Genomic DNA, 19,406 nt, shown 5'->3' with positions numbered 1-19,406 from the left:
TAGGGAGTGGAGACCCTATGTTGGAAAAGAGACTAGGGAGTGGAGACCCTATGTCTAAAATATCATCAACTAGGGAGTGGAGACCCTATGTTGGAAAAACGACTAGGAAGTGGAGACCCTATGTGTAAAATAAAATCAACTAGGGAGTGGAGACCCTATGTTAGAAAAGAGACTAGAGATTGAAGACCCTATGTCTAACATAAAATCAACTAGGGAGTGGAGACCCTATGTTGGAAAAACGACTAGGGAGTGGAGACCCTATGTCTAAAATAAAATCAACTAGGGAATTGAGACCCTATGTTAGAAAAACGACTAGGGAGTGGAGACCTTATGTCTAAAATAAAATCAACTAGGGAGTGAAGACCCTATGTTGGAAAAACGACTAGGGAGTGGAGATCGTATGTCTAAAAATCATCAACTAGGGAGTGGAGACCCTATGTTTGAAAAGGAGACTAAGGAGTGGTGACCCTATGTCTAAAAAACACTTTAACTAGAGAGTGGAGACCCTATGTTGGAAAAGAGACAAGGGAGTGGAGAACCTATGTTGGAAAAGAGACAAGGGAGTGGAGACCCTATGTCTAAAATATAATCAACTAGGGAGCAGAGACAATATGATGGAAAAGAGACCAGGGAGTGGAGACCCTATGTCTAAAATATCATCAACTAGGGAGTGGAGACCCGATGTTGTAAAAGCGACTAGGGAGTGGAGACCCTTATGTCTAAAGTATCATCAACTAGGGAGTGAAGACCCTATGTTGGAAAAGCGACTAGGGAGTGGAGACCGTATATCTAAAAATCATCAACTAGGGAGTGGAGACCGTATGTTTGAAAAGGAGACTAAGGAGTGGAGACCCTATGTCTAAAAAAAACTTTAACTAGGGAGTGGAGACCCTATGTTGGAAAAGAGATAAGGGAGTGGAGACCCTATGTCTAGAATATCATCAACTAGGGAGCGGAGACTCTATGATGGAAAAGAGACCAGGGAGTGGAGACCATATGTCTAAAATATTATCAACTAGGGAGTGGAAACCCGATGTTGGAAGAACGACTAGGAAGTGGATACCCTATGTCTAAAATATCATCAACTAGGGATTGGAGACCCGATGTTGGAAAAGCGACTAGGGAGTGGAGTCCCTATGTCTAAAATAAATATCAACTAGGGAGTGGAGACCCTATGTTGGAAAAGTGACTAGGGAGTGGAGACCCTATGTCTAAAATAAAATCAACTAGGGAGTTGAGACCCTATGTTGGAAAAGTGACTAGGGAGTGGAGACCCTATGTCTAAAATAAAATCAACTAGGTAGTGGAGACTCTATATTGGAAAAGCGACTAGTGAGTGGGGACCCTATGTCTAAAATAAAAGCGACTAGGGAGTGGAGACACTAGTCTAAAATAAACAACAACTAGGGAGTGGAGACCCTATGTTGGAAAAGAGACTAGGGAGTGAAGACCCTATCTCTAAAATATCATCAACTAGGGAGTGGAGACCCGATGTTGGAAAAACGACTAGGAAGTGGAGACCCTATGAGTAAAATAAAATCAACTATGGAGTGAAGACCCTATGTCTAAAATATCAACAACTAGGGAGTGGAGACCCGATGTTGGAAAAGCGACTATGGAGTGGAGACCCTATGTCTAAAATATCATCAACTAGGGAGTGGAGACCCGATGTTGGAAAAGCGACTAGGGAGTGGAGTCCCTATGTCTAAAATAAACATCAACTAGGGAGTGGAGACCCTATGTTGGAAAAGCAACTAGGGAGTGGAGACCCTATGTCTAAAATAAAATCAACTAGGGAGTTGAAACCCTATGTTGGAAAAGTGACTAGGGAGTGGAGACCCTATGTCTAAAATAAAATCAACTAGGTAGTGGAGACCCTATGTTTGAAAAGCGACTAGTGAGTGGGGACCCTATGTCTAAAATAAAAGCGACTAGGGAGTGGAGACCCTATGTTGGAAAAGAGACTAGGGAGTGGAGACCCTATGTCTAAAATATCATCAACTAGGGAGTGGAGATCCTATGTTGGAAAAACGACTAGGAAGTGGAGACCCTATGTGTAAAATAAAATCAACTAGGGAGTGGAGACCCTAGGTTAGAAAAGAGACTAGAGATTGAAGACCCTATGTCTAACATAAAATCAACTAGGGAGTGGAGACCCTATGTTGGAAAAACGACTAGGGAGTGGAGACCCTATGTCTAAAATAAAATCAACTAGGGAATTGAGACCCTATGTTAGAAAAACGACTAGGGAGTGGAGACCTTATGTCTAAAATAAAATCAACTAGGGAGTGAAGACCCTATGTTGGAAAAACGACTAGGGAGTGGAGATCGTATGTCTAAAAATCATCAACTAGGGAGTGGAGACCCTATGTTTGAAAAGGAGACTAAGGAGTGGTGACCCTATGTCTAAAAAACACTTTAACTAGAGAGTGGAGACCCTATGTTGGAAAAGAGACATGGGAGTGGAGAACCTATGTTGGAAAAGAGACAAGGGAGTGGAGACCCTATGTCTAAAATATAATCAACTAGGGAGCGGAGACAATATGATGGAAAAGAGACCAGGGAGTGGAGACCCTATGTCTAAAATATCATCAACTAGGGAGTGGAGACCCGATGTTGTAAAAGCGACTAGGGAGTGGAGACCCTTATGTCTAAAGTATCATCAACTAGGGAGTGAAGACCCTATGTTGGAAAAGCGACTAGGGAGTGGAGACCGTATGTCTAAAAATCATCAACTAGGGAGTGGAGACCGTATGTTTGAAAAGGAGACTAAGGAGTGGAGACCCTATGTCTAAAAAAAACTTTAACTAGGGAGTGGAGACCCTATATTGGAAAAGAGATAAGGGAGTGGAGACCCTATGTCTAGAATATCATCAACTAGGGAGCGGAGACTCTATGATGGAAAAGAGACCAGGGAGTGGAGACCATATGTCTAAAATATTATCAACTAGGGAGTGGAAACCCGATGTTGGAAGAACGACTAGGGAGTGGATACCCTATGTCTAAAATATCATCAACTAGGGATTGGAGACCCGATGTTGGAAAAGCGACTAGGGAGTGGAGTCCCTATGTCTAAAATAAATATCAACTAGGGAGTGGAGACCCTATGTTGGAAAAGCGACTAGGGAGTGGAGACCCTATGTCTAAAATAAAATCAACTAGGGAGTTGAGACCCTATGTTGGAAAAGTGACTAGGGAGTGGAGACCCTATGTCTAAAATAAAATCAACTAGGTAGTGGAGACTCTATATTGGAAAAGCGACTAGTGAGTGGGGACCCTATGTCTAAAATAAAAGCGACTAGGGAGTGGAGACCCTAGTCTAAAATAAACAACAACTAGGGAGTGGAGACCCTATGTTGGAAAAGAGACTAGGGAGTGGAGACCATATCTCTAAAATATCATCAACTAGGGAGTGGAGACCCGATGTTGGAAAAAAGACTAGGAAGTGGAGACCCTATGAGTAAAATAAAATCAACTATGGAGTGAAGACCCTGTGTTAGAAAAGAGACTAGGGATTGAACACCCTATGTCTAACATAAAATCTACTAGGGAGTGGAGACCCTATGTTGGAAAAACGACTAGGGAGTGGAGACCCTATGTCTAAAATAAAATCAACTAGGGAGTTGAGACCCTATGTTAGAAAAACGACTAGGGAGTGGAGACCTTATGTCTAAAATAAAATCAACTAGGGAGTGAAGACCCTATGTTGGAAACGACTAGGGAGGTGAGACCGTATGTCTAAAAATCATCAACTAGGGAGTGGAGACCTTATGTTTGAAAAGGAGACTAAGGAGTGGTGACCCTATGTCTAAAAAAAACTTTAACTAGGGAGTGGAGACCCTATGTTGGAAAAGATACAAGGGAGTGGAGACCCTATGTCTAAAATATAATCAACTAGGGAGCGGAGACAATATGATGGAAAAGAGACCAGGGAGTGGAGGCCCTAAGTCTAAAATATCATCAACTAGGGAGTGGAGACCCGATGTTGGAAAAACGACTAGGGAGTAGAGACCCTATGTCTAAAATATCATCAACTAGGGAGTGGAGACCCTATGTTGGAAAAGAGACTAGGGAGTGGAGACCCTATGTCTAAAATAAATCAACTAGGGAGTGGAGACCCTATTTTGAAAAGCGACTAAGGAGTGGAGACCCTATGTCTAAAGAAAAATTAACTTAGGGAGTGTAGACCCTATGTTGGAAAAACGACTTGGGAGTGGAGACCTTATGTCTAAAATAAAATAAACTAGTAAGTGGAAACCCTATGTTGGAAAAGCGACTAGGAAGTGGAGACCCTATGTCTAAAATAAAATCAACTAGGGAGTGTAGACCCTATGTTGGAAAAGAGACTAGGGAGTGGAGACCTTACGTAGTTCAGGGAATAAATGCAAAATAAACGAAAAGGATTTTTTTGGGTTTTTCAATATCTCATTAAATAAAAATCTTTTTGGGGGTTTTCTATTACTAAGACTCAGAAATTATGACGTATAGACTCAAAACAGAAAAGCAAATAGACTTGGAAAAGATAAACAGACTCGAAAAGGTAAAATCCATACTAAAAACCAAAAAAAAGAAGTCAGGAATACATAAGAGCCTCCAATGCTACTCCGGGGGTCCGCGGGACATCAGTTGGTCTTGACGCGGGCCTACGTGCAATCTCTTGTTGAAGGTACTCTAAATCAGCCATCACCTTATGGACAAAGGTCATCACAAAATCGAAAAACATGGACCTGGTCATATCTTCGCATTCATGGCACTTCATTGTCACATAATCAACAATTTCTTTAATCCTCATCCTAATGACACCCTTCTCTTGGAGCAGGCGTCCAATTTGCTAACACCGGGCCTCCAACACCCACGTGGCCCTGTGGTTTTGGTCCTGCAATTGCTTCATGTCCTATTCCAATCAGGAAATCAATGTATAGCAATGCTCTCTTTCAGCTTTGAAATCCTTTGTTTGCTGGACCATTTCGTTTTCAAGAGTAGTCAGATTTTTCTTTAACATCGTGATTCCTCTGTCATACTTTTGCTTTAACTGCTAAGCTAACCTTGTTCGTTCTTCTGCACATTTCGCCAACTATTCTTGAGCCCTCAACAAATCTTTCTCGGCCTTTGTCAAGTCAGTCGCATACTCATGCACCTTTAACCGCAAGTTGCCTATGAGCTTTTCATCCTTCTCACTCCTTACAAGCATTTAAACACCTATCCTCATGTCCCGGAGTTGGGCTCGGAACGCCTCGTTCTCTCGGGTCAACCTTCTCCTTTCACCTTCAGCTTCTTGCGCCTGTAAATCATTATCAATTGCGAGGTTTGTCAACTTGTTTTCTAAAGCATGAATGATGGCTTGATATTTCTTCTCCTTTCCTCCCCAGGCCGACCTTTCACAGATTTTATCATTAAAAGTCTGAATATGAGGTCTTTTGGCGGGCCTTTCGGGCTCGGGCTCGGGCTCGGGCTTATCATTAGTGACCTTCTCTTAAACCATATGGAATAATCTGGTTCCACTTCTCCTCTAGCAGGATCTGGTACCTGGGTGTCATCTTTCAGATATCGGCAACCATTCCAATCTTGTTGGACTAAAGCCTCGGGGATGATATTGACTCATTTTGAAATGACTCTTTTTGGTTTTTCAACTTTCATCATTCTTTTTTTTTTTTTTTTGAAACATTTCGCAGAGTTTGGGAACACTTTAAAATACCGGAGTTTTCAGAACCGAGTTTAATTTCTCTCCTACCTCACTCTTGGTTTTTCTCTTGATTTTCTTTTCCTAGCCGATCAACATGCAAGCCGAAGCAAATAAATGTACCAATATGGTCTTTTATTTTGGGTACACCTGTCCTAGTCGGACCCATCCATGTGTTGAGTCCCCAAAGTCAAATGCACATGTTGCAAACAAACGTTCCTACTAGGGATCCGGCATGAGGCTATGTTATTCTAGGTTTAAAACCCGGGGTTGTATTCTAGACATAGCTTACCTAAGCGGATAGCTTGAGCCGAGGTGGGGCAATGTACCGGGAGCACGAAAATCTACCCGGCCTAGTGCTGACCCAGCCTCGTTCTATTTGGTATGACTTTTAACAGAAAAGTGGGCTACTCGTACGTGTGCAACATATTTTTAGAAGACTCAGAAGGGAGGCGTAAGAAAACAGTTTAACACAGTTCAAATAATATCAAATCGGTAAATGAGCAGCAATTAGCACATTACGCCCACAAACACAATAATATCAACTGACAATAAAGCCAAGTACATATTTCATTACAAGCTCGAATTCTGAACCTGAACTAGAGATTCTAGGTTCGATCCCCAGCAGAGTCGTCAGAGCTGTCATACCTCCTTAATCGAAATGAAATTGTTTATTTAATTTAGAGTCGCCACTTGGAATAATTTTATAGTGTCCCAAGTCACCGATTTATTTTAAATCCAAATCGAGGAAATTTGACTCTGTTTTAAACTCTGTGAAACCATAAAACTGGGTAAGGAATTATGTTAACCCAGGAGAAGGTGTTGGGCATTCCCGAATTCTGTGGTTTTAGCACGGTCGCTTTAATCATGCATGGCTTAACTAATTTGTTTAATTACTTATTTTTAGGACATGTGCGCGTTTTACCTTTTACCGCTTTTAATTATGGAGTTATGGATTTATCTTTGAAAACAGATCATATGTGTGTAAATCTGATTTATTCAGCGCGCTAAAAATTATGTCACGCGTATCAATTTACTTATGGCATACTTTCACGTACTAAAATATGGGGTGTAACATCATTCCCCCATTTGGAACATTAGTCCTCAAATGTTGACTGACGCACTTATCATTCTCATAAACCATAGCTCTTGCGAATACCTTAGTACTCTCCTTTCCATTTAGGCAACTGTTCTTTGAATATACTCAAAGGCCAGGGCATTCCCCCATTTTAGCCTTTTTCTCACACCATGACTTATGGTCGAAATCCTTCCAATCTCGTAATTGTTGTTACCTTCTATCATGTTGCCTGTACGACTTTGACCTTGTAAGTGTGCCTATGCGATTCTTCTCCCCTTTTTCCTCCAGCTTTTGGCCAATCACTAGGCCTCACTTTGTAAGCATATACAGAGCTTGACAAGATGTCCCTCTAGGCATCTATAGGTATCCTGAAGTTCTTCGCTCGGTGCTTTGTTAAACTTACAAATATTGTTATACCTTATTTCATAAATCCGTTTATCCATCCGTATGACTTTACTACCATAACTCTTACTTTGATTTATCATTACTGTTTGCTACCAAACTCCAGGTTACTCTCGTTGCTTATCCTATATGTATAAATCTATGTCCTTTAATGCTTCTTCATTACAGTTCATCTTAAGAATGATGGCCTAATCTCACCTCATACTTTGTGACTTTTGTCCAACCATTGTTGATTCATCTTAATGTTGATCTATCCTCTATCACTGATAACTTTATCTCTTATGTAACTTTGCCGCTAGGGGTTAAGTCTCATCGTGGAACATTTGAAGTGATTTTCTTGATCCACCTAGGGGCGATACTACATTATACTTCCATAATCGTATTTCATAGCATCCCAATGTGATTTACCCTACGTGGTTATTTTAATCCTTTACAATTCATGAAATCATTACTCCATCGAAGGCCCAAACGTCATCCTTCATCTATCTTAATTACACCTTTATTTTATTACCAAGGTAGCATTCCATCTCCTATAAATGCTATTAGTATTAGACTCCTTTGAGTTCATTCAGGAAATACTAAGCTTTCAATAACTTAGAGAAACCATCAGCTCTCTTGTTTTCATGGGCTTAATACTGAGGACTTATCCATTCTCATCACCTTCTCAGTCGCCCTTTCTTATCCTTACTCCTATTTTTCTAAAACCTTGTCGCTTTACCATACTTCAGCTTGCGACCTACACGTATTCATTTATACTACTCACAACTTTTCTTCAACTTGCTTGCACCATAGATTTCCTTATGTCATCCTAGAACATCAAGTGAGACATCACATCGTCTCTAACTCTTCTTTACTCTCTTAATTAGGCTTCTCATTTCATGCCCACCAGTGGCTGCTTTAACTAATGCTTTGCTTTATAAATATATCCAGTGTGATACGAGTTCTATATACTCGTGTGTTGAAATTGTACATTGTAATTTTTGGAGAAGAGTATTGCAAGAATAAATGGTGTATTGATTGTTTATGATTTTCATGTGTTTCTATCGTTAGTTGGTATGCCTCATTCTTTGGGAAGAAACCATTTGTGTTTGAAGTTTCCATTTCAAATGGATTTGAAGTATATGATTTTCGAAATATTCTATATGTTGATATTTAATGGTGATCTTTGAAATTGAAAGAGGTGAAAGTGTGGAATATGAAATACCGCCATCGTGCCAGGAATAAAGAATATCGTGAATGGCTAATTGAGCCAAGGAAATGTTGTCGTTGTGAATGACTGGAAATACTAATGAGAACTTATGCAATGTGAAAGATGTTGAGGTGAGTATAATTGTATTTATGTTACCTCTGTGTGCAAATCAAATCAAAAATGTTTTTGGGAGCATCATTAGCAAAACCAAGGAAGGGTGGGTCATAAGGCCCACACCTGAAACTACGCGTACCGATGTAGGGGTGGATTATGATTATTTTCCTTATTTGGGATGAAATTGGAACTTTTGGAAAATTATGAAAAGTCAACCTACAGGTGGAGATAAGATGCCATATTGTGCATATGGTGGTACTACTCTTGGTAATAACTTTCTTTCACATCACTTGTCAAACCACATTGTCCATGGGGAGATGTCCTAGCCGATCGGGCATGATCGGACTCCGTGCTAACAAAGACGGTGGAATATCGGTGCTAATGATCTCCCAACAAAAAAATGTATATGAAGTTCGTATTTTAAAAATTATTATGTTTTTAACTGGACATTTGGATATTGTGGATGACGACTTGGTGTTTCAATGTGTTGCCTTTTCTTATATGGGTATTCTATTTTTGAAGAGGACTTTTAGCTATACATACTAGTGCTATTCGACGGTACTAATATCCCTTTTGCCAGGGGCGCTGCATCTTTAATGGATGCAGGTGGTTCTACAACATGCGGCATTGATTAGTGATAGCGGTACAGTCTCTTCAGCTGATTTGGTGAGCATTACTTCTTTTCGGGGTCATGTATCATTTGTTTCTCATGTACTGTGTTTTAAGGTACATCCAGGACCTTGTTGCCGGCATCTCCATATTACTCTTCTGTTGTACTTAGAGGCTCCGTAGACAGGTTGCGGGTTGTGGTTGATGTTGGGAATTGAACTAGAAATGTTGGTATTTGGAAATCATATTTTTCATTAATTCTATAAACTCGTAATATTTTGAAAATTATGAATGAAGCTGCTAATGGGAATGAAATGAGAGTTGTTAATGAAATCTCTTAAAAGTTTGATTAATGGAGTACATCTCCTCTTTATTCATGGATGAGTTTGGGTAGAAGAAAACTAACAGGCTTGCTCGGCCGGGTTCAATCGGTTGAGCGACGGTCACGCTCCTCGAGTTTGGGGTGTGACAATGATGATGGATTAGGGTTGAGGGGAAGATGGGGAGTGCGTGGTGTAATTTTGGGGTGGTTTGGAGTGGCGCCGCCACCGTGGGCGATTTCCGTCGGCAGTGGGCGACGGTGGGCGGCTAGGGCTTCTTTGAGTTGAGAGAGACAGATAATGAGAGGGTCTTGGGGGGGGGAGTTAGGGCCTTGTTAGGACAGTTAAAAGGGGGTAGGGTGGTCAGTTGCGAGCCGTTGGATCTGTGGAGATCAACGGCTAAGATTGGGGTATGTCAAAAATGACGTCGTTTGGGTTTAAGTGGGAGCTGGACCAGATTTTGGGTCTGGGCTGGGGCAGGCGTTGAGAAAATTGGGCCATTGGAGTTTTTTGGCCCAATTTTGAATAAGACCGAATATTTCCTTATTTCCCTTTCTTTGTTTCTTCCTTCTTTATTTTTAATTTAAATCATAACCTAATTAATTAAAAACCTAGATTAGGTCCTAAATCAAAAATCTAATTTGTGAAATAAACTTAATTGGCTATTTCTAATATTTGAACAATTAATTAACTTTAAAACTAATGAAAGGATATTACTAATTTAAAACTAGAAACTAAAAATGTAAAAATGAACAATACTTTTGTGATTTTTGTTTAATAATGCAATTAATTAACAACTTAATCCTAAAAATGCAAATAAAAAACTTGAAAATGCAATGCATGAAATGTTTTGACATTTTGTGGTATTTTCTTGTAATTTTAAAATATTAAATATGCAACTAAATGCAAACAACAATTAACAAGAAGTTTCTAAAAATTCTATAAAAATTAAAATAATTAAAATAAATCTATTTTTTGTGAATTTGTAGGAGTATTTTCCATCGGGCAAAAATTACGTGCTCACAGTCATCATTTGATGAAATTAGAATATTAGATGAATTTTAAACTTCTCCCTAGAAGAGAAGAGAGAAATTGATCTCTGTAGCAGTCTGATCTCTGTAGTAGTTTTCGATGTGTTAATTTGTTATCCTTTTTGTGCGCATGATTTTGCAATTTCATGGAATCATGGGGTTTTTCTTATCTTTTAATTTAATTTAATTAAATAATATAGAATTTAGCTAAACGTTTTTAACAGATAAGTGTACAGGATTTGGGGAGGGGGGGGGGGGGCTCGTTCTTTATCTATTGAAGTTTGGTGATTGATCACCTGCAGAAACCCTAGTTAGAGGGAGAAGAGAATGAGAGGAAGAAGAAGAGAAGAAGAAGAAGAAATATCTGAGAGAGAAATGAATGTAACAGTGGAAAAATTCTATTCCACTCACTCTGTATCTCTTACATGCACACACACACACACACACATATATATATATATATATATATATATATATATATATATATATATATATATATATATATATATATACACGTGTGACTTCCCACTACTATAACAAACTAACTAACTATCTCATTAACTCCCTAAATGACTTATCGTACATAAATAAACTAAACCACCTCTCATAATCAGGTTACACCTTTCTCCTCAACACTCCCCCTCAAGTTAGGTGGTATAAAGATATCAAGTACCCCTAGCTTGGACAACAAATAGTCATGTTGAACTCTGGTTAAGCCCTTGGTTAGGATATCTGCTAGTTGTTCCTGAGTTGCTATATATTCAGTCCTCACCAGCCCATTCTGTATCTTTTCTCTTATAAAATGATAGTTGATTTTGATATGTTTAGTGCGTTCATGGAATACTGGATTGGCCGCTATTTGAATTGCTTCTTTGCTGTGAGTATGTTCACAAGAAGTTCAACAGCTACTCCAATATCCTTGAATAAGCCAAGTATCCAAACAAACTCTGCTACTGTTGATGCAATGCTCATATACTCTCATTTTGCTGAGCTCCTGGAAATAGTGCTTTGCTTCTTTGACTTCCAGGACACTAATGGCTCACCATACTTGATAAAGAATCCAATTACTGATTTCCTTATGAGAGGACAGGCTGCCCAGTCAGCATCACAGTATGTTGTAATAGTGTTCTCCTTTCTGCTAGATAGTAGTATGCCTTGTCGAGACTTTCCTTTCACATACCTGACCACTCTTTGTCCAGCTTCCATATGAGACCTCTTTGGCTTCTGCATAAATTGACTCAATGTCTGAACACTATATGCTATGTCTGGTCATGTGACTGTCAAGTAGAGTAGCTTTCCTAGTAGCCTCTGGTACTTGTTGGGGTTTGTCAAGGTTTTATCTGCTGTGCCCTCAAGAAAACCAATGTGTTCATCATATTCCTTAGTAGTGAGCTTGACATTAACTTCAATAGGTGTAACTGCAGGCTTTGTAGCTCCCAGTCCAAGCTCAGAGATGAGTTCTAGTGTGTATTTCTTTTTATGCATCAGAATACCTTGTTGTGACCTGGCAAAGTCAATGCCAAGGAAGTATTTCAACTCTCCTACGTCCTTCATCTTAAAAGTCAGTTGCAGCTTAGTTTTGACTTCATTTATTAGTGTCAGATCAGGTCCAGTTAGAAGCATATCATCCACATAGACCAAGATGATGACAATGTGGTTGCCTGTCCCTTTTACAAATAAGGAGTGATCATGTTGACTATACATGAAGCCTAAGTGCACCAATGCTTCAGAGAACTTAGCATTCCACTGTCTTGGTGCCTGTTTGAGGCCATACAAGGATTTTAAGAGTCTACATGTTGGTCTACTCTCCCCCTCACTCTGAAAGCCTTGAGGCAGAGTCATATATATCTCATCATGCAAGTCACCCTGTAGAAAGGCATTGTACACATCCATCTGATGGATGTGCCAATGCTCAGAAGCAACAACTGTAAGAACAGATTTGACTGTAACCATTTTAACCACAAGACTAAATGTTTCCTGATAATCAATGCCCTCTTGCTGGCTATACCCCTTGGCCACAAGCCTGGCCCTGAACCTTTCTATATCACCTGAGGCATTGTACTTTACTTTGTATATCTAATTACACCCAATAGGAATTTTACCATCTGGCAAGGAGACCACATCCCAAGTGTGGTTAGATTCTAAGGCAGCAATCTAATCTTGCATAGCATCCACCCACCTAGGATCTTTAACAGCTTCCTCAAAGGAGGTTGGTTCCACTATAGTAGAAAAGGCAGCTAGATAGGCCTGATATGTAGGAGAGAGTCCATCATATGACACATAGTTGGAAATAGAGTAAGGCAGAGATTTGTGCCCTGGCAAAGACACAAAGTCTTTCATCCAAATAGGAGCTTGTCTGGTCCTTGATGATCTCCTCAGACCAGGGAAGTTGAGGTCCTGAGAAGGCAAGGTTGCTGGAACTACTTCTGATGGTGAGTGGTGATGTATAGATAAGTCATGTTCTGATCTGCTAGCTGCATGGTCAGAATCAATAGAAGAAGGAGGTTAGGTGAGCCAACATCAACAATAGAAGATTCAGGGGGCAAGAACACACGAGGTATAGATGCTGAAGAGTCCTTGAAAGGGAAAACATCTTCCCTGAAGGAAACATCTCTGTTAATGAGAAAGCAATGAGTATCCAAATCTGTCAAAATATAACCCTTTTGAGTATCAGAAAACCCCATAAGGATTGTAGGTTTAGCTCTAGGAAGAAGTTTGTCTGTCTCCTGAATCTGTTTGGCATAACACAGACATCCAAGAACTCTCAGATAGTCCAAAGTGGGTGCTCTACCATACAACAACTCAAAGGGAGATAGGCCATTGAGTACAGAAGATGGCATTCTATTAATAATATATACTGCTGCAAGAACACAATGACCCTAGTACTTAATAGGAATATTGTCCTGAAACCTTAAGGCTCTAGTGACCTCCAGGATATGCCTGTGTTTCCTCTCAGCAACTCCATTCTACTGAGGGGTGTAAGCATATGTCTTCTGATGGATAATGCCATATTTCTGGAACAAGGTGTTGCATACAGAGTTAACAAATTCAAATCCATTATCAGATCTGACTGCCTTCAAGGTTTTGTTAAATTGAGTTTGAACAAACACAATAAACTGAGCAAGTACAACACATACATCATATTTTAACTTCAGAAGAAACAACCAAGTCAATCTGGTAAAATCATCAACAACAGTCAAGAAGTACTTATTTCCATCAAAGGTTGCATACTTGTAAGGACCCCAAACATCCACATGAATTAGATCAAATGCATCAGTGCTATTAATACAACTAGTAAGAAATGGCAACCTAGTTTGCTTAGCACATGGACATACAATGCATTTAGTGATAGTATCAGTAATACTAGCTAGTTTAGCAGGAAATAGTCTTCTGAGTACCACACTAGAGATATGACTAGTCTTTTATGCCACAAAGTAATATCAGTAGTTCTTGACTTTATTCCAGCTGCAATTAGGGCAACTGCAGTAAGCTTCTTTGCCCCATGTTTTTGCAGAAAGTATAGGTCATCTCTTTCCCTACCAATCTCTCTCACGTTGCCACTGAGGAGATCCTGAAATATACAGAAATTAGGATAAAAGGAAGCAAAGCATCTTAGATCTCTTGTTACCTTGGAGACTGACAATAAGTTAAATTTGAATTGGGAGACATAAAGCACTTCTTTAATAGTGCTTCTATCTGAAATATGACTATCTCCAATCTGAGTAACTTGAGTGACATCTCCATTAGGTAGTAGAAATCTTCTAGACTTAGAAGGTGTGATTAGGGAGGTTTTGGTCAGTAAGTTAATATCTGACACCATATGATTTGTTGCACCTGTATCAATGATCCATTCTTGTTCTTATGAGTTAGTAGATGCTAAAATAGAGGTATCAATACCTGCTGCATTTGCTTGAGTAGGAGGAGTTGGGCTATTGTTCAAAATCTGCATTATCTGATCATATTGTTCCTTGGTGAATGGAAAACCACCACCTTGTGGAGCAATATTTGTTGATCCCTGAGGTTGTGAAGAGGAAGTACCTTCCTGATTCTGAGTGCCTGAGATCCCTTGACCCTATAATCCTTCAGTAACTTGGCTCACATACTGATGGTCTTGATACATAGGCATAGGTTGCATTGGCATAGATGTCATTGACCTGTTCTGATAGACATGATTTGTGTGCAAAGGCACAACATGACTAGGTTCTATCATAGCATTGTATGATCCAGCTCCCCCTTTCTTTTGAAACTTATAGTCTTGTGGATAGCCTATGATTTTGTAGCAGTTTTCTTTACTGTGGCCTTTCATTTTACAAAACTCACATTGGACATTATAATTCTTCCTAAACTTTGGATTGAAATTAGGCTTAGCGCTGTACAGGGCAGTAGAGTCATAGGCATTTATGTTTACATTAGGAGCAGATCCTAACACTTCAGCAGTGGCTGCTATAGTTCTCTGACTTTCATCACTCATGAGCATAGCATAAGCTTGATTTACTATTGGTAAGGGTTTCATCATAAGAATTTGACTACGAGCTTGAGAGTAAGAGTCATTTAGGCCCATTAGAAATTGATACACCTTCTGTTTATGTAAATGCACAATAAATGCTTTTGTCTTAACACAGTCACAGCCAGGAGTAGGTACTACAGACTCAGTCTCATCCTAGAGATCTTTGAACTTCGAGTAGTAAACAGAGATAGATGCAGTACCTTGATTTAGAGTGGCAATTTCCTTATGCAAATTATAGCAACGTGTATCATTCACCTTGTCAAAACCTTCCTGCAGATCCATCCACACTACCTGAGCACTAGTAGTGTATGCAATGCCACTGATTAATGCCGGAGCCACTGAATTCATCAACCATGACATCACAATTGCATTGCACCTCTCCCATTGATACCAGTATTTCTCATGAAACCGCTTCTTGGGCTACCTGCCATCAACAATCCCAAGCTTATTTCGACCAAGTAATGCAATTCGCATAGATCGACGCCATAGAGAGTAATCGTCAGTGCCAGTTAGCTTAAATGAGATCAAGGAGATTCCACTTGTATCGCTGTGAGCTAGGTACAGAGGATGAGTGACTGCTACTGTCACTCCTTCCTCAAATTCATCCTCTGATGATGCATGCGAAGCATTTTCAACAGTAGTATTTGGATTTTCATTCAACAAATCATCACCCGCCATTTTTGAGCAATTTCGAGTTGAAAAAATAGAAAAATTGAGATATTAGATCTGAACCAGAAATTCGATTGAGAAGAAATTGAGGATCGATATCTGAGCTTCAATTCCAAGCTCGGAGCTCTGATACCATGCTGAAGTTTGGTGATTGATCACCTGTAGAAACCCTAGCTAGAGGGAGAAGAGAAAGAGAGAAAGAAGAAGAGAAGAAGAGAAGAAGAAGAAGAAATATCTGAGAGAGAAATGAATGTAACATTGGAAAAATTCTATTCCACTCACTCTGTATCTCTTACATGTACACATATATATACACGTGTGACTTCCCACTACTATAACAAACTAACTAACTATCTCATTAACTCCCTAACTGACTTATCATATATAAATAAACTAAACCACCTCTCATAATCAGGTTACACCTTCCCCCTCAACATGAGTAAATATTTAATTTTAAATAATTTGTGAATCTTTAAATTTGTTGGAGGTTTGTCATAAAATTTGACATTTGTTGAACTTTTGTTGTGATACTTGGCATCATCACATTAATTTGCTTCTCCTATTCTATATAGATAGATTATAGCTAGATAGACACCATCACCTTTTCATGTGAATTTCCTAAAATCTGTAACATCTCTTTTAATAGGAATGATTTATGAATTTACTAAAATTCTATTAACTCTAGTATCTGACTTCATAGTGCGATTTAAACAAGGGGAATCCATAAAGATAGTAACCCAAAAATAAGGAGACGGAATGAATTGTGGTTTAATTAATTAGACCTATATCCACGTAGAAGAGAATGAAACTCAATCCATTATATACGAAAATTACAAAAAGAGTAATCACTCTTAACTAATGCGGAAATTCATCCTCTCAAACATTCATAAAGGGGTTCATTTAACTGTTTCCGATCATTTATAAACATTCATTGAATTGAATATGGTGATATTACAACACTCTGTATACATGGTTTCAATTTTGATCTTCATATCTATTCTGATCGAAGAGCTGATGCATATTGCACATATAGGTTATCTTCCTCTTAGTTAAGATTGTATATGGTCGAAACTAATTTCGCCCTTCGTACGTCTGATCGAGATGAGAACATAACGGACCAAAGAAAGTCTTCATAATATCGAGATGGGATTCGAAGAAGGCACAAACGAGCTTCGAGTTTTAGGGACAATTTAAATACCGAGCTCGAAGTCATTATCGAGTTCGGGTCTAAATCGAACTATGATGGGATATAATGGAATCGAGCTTAAAGGCCAGAGGCCAACCAATACCGAGCCCAAGTCACTACCGGACCCCGAGTCGGCATTAAGCTCAAACCCGCATCGAGCTCTAAAACTAGAAACCGACCAATACTGAGTCCGATCAAGATCGAGCTCATAGACAAGAGCCATTATTGCCGCACTAAGAGAGAGAATCTCGGCGGGAATTAGGGAAAAACTGATTTATCATCGGTTCCCCACTGTGTATTTTTAATTATATCTAAAGTAGGATCCCTCCACTATAAAAGATGACTATATTTCTGTAAAGGGGCAAGTTTTACCATACATTGTAACTCAGATATCATACACTCCCATATTGAAGAATTATCCTTTTTTAGCTTCATAAGATTGATTCATCTTGCATAATCCATAAATCATCCTCTTTTCACCTTTGCTTATTTTTCATCCTTACGGTCAATATTCAATATTCTTATTTACTCTATGATTTGTGTCAAGTTATACCACATACCCTTACAACTACGTACAAATTCAATTCTATCCGCTTTTCGGGTAAACAGTTTGGCGCCCATCGTGGGGCTAAGGATAATAGTGATTATTTGATACGAATCTGCAAAAACACACCATTTTACGCTTGTTTTCGAAAATTCAAGGTGAGAACAACAACTTGACGCCCAGGGCCGGAATGCCACTTGTTGACAATGTTGGAGCTCGAGTCGAAGTACCATTAGACATTAATTTGCATGTGGCCATTGAGGCAAACCTTCATTCTGAACCTGAAAATAGCATTCATGGTGGTACTCGATCTGCAGCTCGACATACCCATAACGTTGAGGAAAATGGAATCAGCTTGCATATGATTTTCAAAATGTTGCAAGCTCAACAGATAGTGATAGATCAATTGCAGAGTCAAACCCAAGTACCAAGCAGATCGGAGCCCAGTCCACCCCGAGAAATAACCTACAAAACGGAGCCAGCTATAGTAATGTCAAATGAGCAAGAATCAGGGACTAATCTCGAAATTACTAAGATACTCGAAGAACTCACAAAACGGATAGAAGCAAACGATAAAAAAGTGAAAATATGTAACTCAAGGGTCGATCAGATCCCCGGGGCACCACCAGTGGTGAAAGGGTTGGATTCCAAAACATTCGTGCAAAAGACTTTTCCCCCGAGTGCAGCTCCAAAACCGATCCCCAAAACATTTCTCATGCCCGAGATTCCTAAATATAATGGGACGACCGAACCTAACGAACACGTCACCTCTTACACGTGTGCCATAAAGGGTAACAATTTAGAAGATGATGAAATCGAATTTGTGTTGTTGAAAACATTCGGAGACACCCTTTCGAAGGGAGCAATGATTTGGTATCACAACTTGCCACCAAATTCTATCGACTCATTCGCCATGTTAGCATATTATTTCGTAAAGGCACACGCAGTGGCCATAAAGGTCGCAACGAGGAAATCAAACCTATTTAAAGTAAGACAAAGGGATAATGAAATGCTGAGGGAGTTCGTGTCCCGATTTCAAATAGAACACATGGAATTCCCACCGGTCACAGATGATTGAGCCGTTCAAGCTTTCACCCAAGGGTTGAACGAGCAGAGTTCGATAGCATCACGTCAGTTGAAACAAGTTTGATCGAGTATGCGGCCGTGACCTGGGCAGATGTGCACAATCGATATCAGTCAAAGATCAGGGTCGAGGACGATCAACTAAGATCCCCCTCCGGTTCAGTACATCCAAACGGGTCGGTAGTTAAGAACCATAGGGACATCGACAGGGAACAAAGGTCGAGTAGAGACCAATATCAACCATATACCGCAGATCGAAGGAACAATGGTTCAGGACGCGATTCTTCCTGGAAAAATCGAAGAAGTGATCAAGGACAGAGTTCTCGGGGACTTATGAGCAAAAGTGGTTTCGACAAATATGCCAATCCCACAGAGGCACCTCGGTTATCAAAATATAACTTTAGCATCAACGCATCGGGTATTGTATCGGCAATCGGAAGGATCAAAGATACTAGGTGGCCCAGACCCATACAGACCGATCCTTCCCAAAGAAACCCAAATTTGATACGCAAGTATCATGGCACGCATGGTCACAAGACCGAGGATTGCAGTCAATTAAGGGAGGAAGTAGCCCGTCTATTCAATGAGGTCCTGCAATCGAGCCAAGAATCATTTCAGAGAAAGAGACGCCAACAGGAAAAGTGAACAGGAAGAACCCCAACATGTCATTCATATGATCGTCGGTGGGGTCGATGTTCCACAGGGACCCATGTTCAAACACACTAAGGTATCAACCACTAGGGGAAAATGAACCCGAGACTATGTGCCCGAAGGCACTTTGTTATTCAACAACGAAGAAGCATAAGGCATTTCTCAGCCCCAACACGACGCTCTGGTAATTTCTATATTATTAAGTAAAATTCAAGTTAAGAGTGTTTTAGTGGATCCAGGTAGTTCGGGGAATATCATCCGATCGAGGGTCGTGGAACAGCTCGGCCTACAGAATCAAATCGTACCTGCAGCTCGGGTTTTAAATGGTTTTAATATGGCCAGT

This window comes from Nicotiana tomentosiformis, chromosome 2 (genome assembly GCF_000390325.3).
Source record: "Nicotiana tomentosiformis chromosome 2, ASM39032v3, whole genome shotgun sequence".
Taxonomy (NCBI): Eukaryota; Viridiplantae; Streptophyta; class Magnoliopsida; order Solanales; family Solanaceae; genus Nicotiana; species Nicotiana tomentosiformis.
The sequence above is the reverse complement of the archived record's forward strand: the minus strand, read 5'-3'. Positions refer to the sequence as shown.